The sequence below is a fragment of the Halyomorpha halys genome, unplaced genomic scaffold, assembly GCF_000696795.3.
Source record: "Halyomorpha halys isolate HHAL.00 unplaced genomic scaffold, Hhal_1.1 Scaffold122.1, whole genome shotgun sequence".
NCBI classification, from domain to species: Eukaryota; Metazoa; Arthropoda; class Insecta; order Hemiptera; family Pentatomidae; genus Halyomorpha; species Halyomorpha halys.
In genome coordinates this window covers 650,071-655,621 of record NW_027116215.1, presented here as the reverse complement: position 1 = coordinate 655,621, position 5,551 = coordinate 650,071, and the positions used below count along the sequence as shown (strand labels likewise).

The 5,551-nt window shown below is 28.4% G+C and overlaps 1 protein-coding gene across 1 annotated transcript in view; it reads left to right on the top strand.

The window, feature by feature from the left end:
• Nucleotides 1-5,551, top strand: part of LOC106678088 (inositol hexakisphosphate kinase 1) — a 308,245-nt gene that overhangs the window by 68,069 nt on the left and 234,625 nt on the right. Inside the window, exon 2 of the mRNA XM_067053053.1 lies at nucleotides 1,539-1,586. The gene's annotated coding sequence lies outside the window, so the exon portion shown is untranslated. The remainder of the gene's footprint in view (nucleotides 1-1,538; nucleotides 1,587-5,551) is intronic.

Sequence of the window (5,551 nt, the reverse complement as noted above, 5' to 3'; positions counted from 1 at the left end):
GAATCAAGTCATCCATCAGGACCTCAATGTCTCATATGTTGCCGATTTGGCCAGGACCAGATACCGTTCCTTCCATAATAAACTTCTCAACCACCCAATCCACTTGTTTCTAACCTGGCTTCTCTTTCATTACCTAATAATCCTCCTAGGCGTCTGAAAAGAAGATGGCCTCGAGATCTTCTCTTCTAGAAATGTTATTGGAGCTCTATCAATGGCTAGATTCTCCATATGTTTGTATAATGTCACTATGTCACCTACAGCAAATTTACTTGTTTTATATATTGTATACAGTTGTAAATAACAATAAATAAATTATTAAAAAAATGTATATATAAAAACCTGTATCGATATAAATTAAAACGTATATGATTTGGTTTCTGAATTTACTAACATTAATATTAACATTCCATTCATCTATACACACGGTCAATCAATAATCTTCCAGTAATATTAATATTATTTCAATTTTTTTTTCTATGTTGCCAAATGCCCTGTTGTTTTAACTATTTATCGAATGTTAGTCGAAAACTATTATTGTCGTTCATGACTATCTGTAGTAAATTATTAATAGTCTACTTATGTTGTGTTCCTATTATAAAATGCTTTGTAGATTGAAAAAAGTATTAATTCTTATGAAAACATTTGGAGCTTTATTTAATTCTTTTATGTTTCGCAATCACCTCCTTGATAAATATTAGTATGTTTTAAAAATATTAAAATTTATTATATTCTAGATAGAAATATTGACTGTTATCAATTAGATGATGTATAGATTGGCGTTGAAGTGGGTTCGGAAAATAGTACTTATAATGGATGACAGCCATCATGACATTATATCAGCCAATATTAAAATAAAACTGAATAAATCAGTTGGATAAATGTCTTTCAAAAATAAATGTAATAATTATTTAAACTGAATTTGAGCCTAGATTATTTAAAAGAAAATCTTCAACATTTCAAGAAAAACATCAGAAAATCTTTTAGCCCTATCAAAATTAAACCAACTTATTATAAAATATTTACAGTTCATCCTAACATCCAACCATATTTATCAACAGATACTCTTTTGAAATACATCTTAGCACAGCTATGGCTTTGATATGAAAATTAACTAATCATTAAAATTATATTGTTCAAGTAATCTTACAGAATAAACGTAATAAAACCACTGAATGAGTGAACCTTACGTACCTTAGTGTGCTGAATGCCTGTACTTTATGTACCTTAGGACACTGATAAGTGTACATTATGCAATTTTAAATCGCCCAAGGACCTTTTATATTTATTGGTTATCTGTGTAATCTACCAACACTATGTACTATATTTTCAAATTGTATATTATTTTTATGCAATGTAACTAATTATGTTTATTTATGTATTTTTTTAATGTTTCATTTTGTTTAATTTTTGCCTTTCATTTTTATTTATAATTGTTTATAACTTTAGTTTACTTAATTTTTTTGTATGTTTTAAAAAAAAAATGATATAATTTGCTTATTAAAAATTTTTAAAAATTAATAAATATATGTTTTTTTCAGGCATTTTTCTTCAGATCAATTTGTTTTCCAGCAGTTGCAGATTTACAAGTACGTATAGCTTATTTAATTACAATTTCATAATCGATTATTCTTATCGATGTGTTGTTTTTTTTATAAATCTTGGTATGATAGCTTTTTGACTCACTCATTTCCAAGTTTTTTTATTCTACACTTAAATAATTAATTATCAATTTAACAATTAGTTTAGTGTTTCAGCTCTTTTTAAAAGTTTCAATTTAGTTTAGGTTTATCAAGAAATTTTTAATTGTTTCGTATTTGTTATCGTTTTCATTTTTATTAATTAGACAAATTGAATTGGCGAAATTTACTTTTACTTTTTGTTTTTACATTGCAACTTAATTTCTGGCTAAAAATATTATATAAGTTGTATTTTTGTTTAGTTATTTTTTCAATAGTATTATTTTATTATCATTGCATATTTGAAATGTACACAAAGTGGTTTTATTTTAATTTTTTATTCTAGTTAGTTATATTTTTCATTTTATTTTTTTCCTCGCTAAGATTTTTCTCTTTTTCCCGTTTCCTTAATTATTTTTACTGTTTTTCTTGTATACATGTTATATCTTTTATTACTTACTAGGCCAATACCCCCTTTATACCTCTAGACTATAAGAGAGGTAAATAAATAAACATAATTAAAAATATATTTTTTGGAAGAAGATAGTTGGCCGTATCAAGAAGATTTAGAAATATAATTTGGGTGGTAGTCCATAAAGCTATTAAATTTGTAAAAGAAAACTATTTTGCTACCATTGTTAACCACCACCCAGATTATCTACCTACAAAAATATATGTCGCATTTTGTAAATAATATTAAATACTCTCAGAGGTTAACCGATTTCGTATCATGATATGACCCGCGGCGAGATGTGTCCAGACCATGAAACCATTTTCATTTTAAGAATTAACTATTTTCAAACTAAGGTTTTTTTTTTTGGTAATAACAGCGTTTCTGTATTAAAAAAAAATAAATTTCACAGAAATTTTAAACATTTTTTCAGACTACCCTTTTCCCGTTAAAGGGCAAAGATTTTTATAACTTTCCAAGGGTGCAGATTTTCCAAACTCACCAAGGGCACAGAAGGAGCTTGATTATGAAGCTCATATTTTTATAATTATTTTAAGTATATGTTTACAATTCAGGAGTAATTAAAGGGAGTTCTAAATCCTCCGAGGAGCTTGAAAAGAAGATGGCCCAAGACCTTATATTGTAGAAATTTTATTAGAGTGCTACAAATGTGTAGTCTCTACATATTTGTATCATTGTAATCTAACATCACATTTACATTTACTTGATGTATTTTTATATAAATACAGTTTTAAATTTCAATAAATACTAATAAAAAATAATATTATTGTTTTATAAATATCTTATTACCTGTAATGTTTATTTTTATAGAGTTTTTACTCTTGCAACAATATTGTTCTCGTTTGAAAAAAAAAAATCGGTTATTTCAGTTTTTCCTATCGGTTTATAAATGTTTAGTTATTTTGGACTCTTTGTAAGAGTTTACCTTAACCATAGATGTCCATAAAAAGCCATGTTACACTCTAAGGAAAAGAAGCTGGCTGGGAGCCAGTGCCTATTTCTATGTTTGCCTTCTTTTATATAAAACAGGTTCAAGATATCTAACAGCTGTTCTCAATCCTGTTATTTTCATCTTAATTTCTTTTTGTCAGCCAGTTTTTGCTATTTACTGAAAAAGCCGCGTTGGTCGCTCGTGTTGGAGCGGTATTTGAGCACGTTCGTAGTTCGTAGACATTGTTCTGATGTGGTTCGAACAGATTAATATAACACTGAGTACCACGCGATCATTAGGGCATTAAACCCAATGAACAAGAACTATTTATAGTTTTATTTTTATAATATGTGTATTTAATGATTTTATTAATAGTTGCAATATAGGTTTTCTCTCGTGTTTTTATTTTATTCTGTTTACATTTTTTAGCTTACATTCAATATTAAATGCCCTTCACGTTTCTTTGATAGACATTTTTACTTTATGGCTTTCAATACCTTTGTAATCGACCAAGAAACAAAATTAACACATCAGAGTTTGAAGTTTTACATTTCCAGATACGTATAATGCAAGTCTTCGAAATAGTAATAAGGTGTTTATTAGGTGGCCGTAGATTGATATGGCTTATTATGGCGTACTGTATGGTCTGTAACAATTGATTCATCCCAATATAGCCTGAGAGAACCTTTTTGAAGGAGTCTATTTGAGTGGTACTTGTAATAAGGGCTCTTAACTTCAATTAAGTTGTACTTTATCGCAAGTGCCAAAATGCAAAATTTTGGCCACATTGTTGTGTCTCTGCAGATATTCAGTACACTCCACATCCTCCAGTGATATGTTGGATTGATTCCAGCGTTACTGAGCATAATCAATCTCTGGTGTTGTTGCGTCTTTTAACACATGCTTCCTATATTACTACAAGACCCCAGTCAAACAGATGAGTCTGAAGTGTAGATAGGGGGAATAAAAATAGCGGCCGTTTGAAAGGGATAAAAAAAATTAATTTTTCATTTTGAGCTCTATATCTTAAAAAGTAGGAAAAACACAAGAAAACCTAAAATTACGTCATTTAAAGATGGGCCCTAAAAGAGTTATTTACGTTGAATAGTTCTCGAGATATAGCTTTTTAAAAAGCTACATTTCATAAAAATGTTGTATGGTACGTACTGAAAGATCAATAGTTAGTGAATTTATTTTGAAAAATCTATATCTCAAAAACCATTTGACGGACAGATGTCTATTAGCACTCAAATTAAAGCTAGTTTAATAGGCTATAAAGTAGTTTATCATCTTTACCTTCGTAGGAGTAATAGTTTACATGAAATTTGCTAATATAAATTGATTTATAGTTGTTCGGACAAATTTTTATTTGCCAAATTTATATTCATATGTGAATATCATAAAAACTACTACCCATAAGAATATAACTGTCATAAACTATTTTATAGTAAGTTAAACTTCCTTTATTTTGAGTGTTGGCAGACATATGTGCGTCTTATGGATCTAGAGATATATTTTTTCAAAAATCAAACATTTTACACGAACAACTAGGAATTAACATTTTGTGAGTCTTATTTTGTCAAATATCATAAAAACTACTACTCCTACAAAGATAAACATGATTGACTATTTTATAGTAAGCTTTAATTTGAGCGTTAGCAGACAGCTGTACGTCAAATGGTTTCTGAAATGAAGTTTTTCATAAATCAAACTTATGGTCCGAACAACTGTTAATTAATTTATTTTAGCAAATATCATGAAAACTACTATTCCTAAGAATGTAAAGGTCATAAACGTCTTTATAGTCCATTATACTAGCTTTAATTTGAGTGCTAATAGACATCTGTACGTCATATATTTGCTGAGATATAGATTTCTTAAAATAAATTAACTAACTACTAATCTTTCAGTAGATTTTTAAGAAATAATGCTTTTTAGAAAGCTATATCTCGAGAACTATTAGACGTAAATAGCTCTTTTAGGGCTAATATTTATTTCAGGAAATTTACTCTTCTTTAAACAAGGTGCTTTTAGGTTTTCTAGTGTTTTTGTTAGTTTTTAGGATATAGAGCTCCGAATGAAAAATTAGTGTTTTTTAAGGTTTTGAAACAGCCGCCATTTTTTATTCCACCTACCTATACTTGGCAGACTAATGAATTTTGAGTATTGATTATACATAGTTTTCATTAAAGTAATAAAAAATTGGGCTGAAATACCTGCCTTTTTTTATTCCCGGCTCTTGTACTATACGATCTCGTGGCAATCATCTTGATCTTGAATAGCACCCACAAATCCCTCTGTTTCGGAGAATAGCCTTCCAGCTTTTAATGTTTCAACTGATCTCTCTTTAATTATTATTATTATCCGGTTTTTCTCGCTATTATTATTATTATTATTATTATTATTATTATGAATTTAAATTCTTGACTAAACATTTCCGAAAGATAGAGGCTCTGCGAAATGTCATCACGT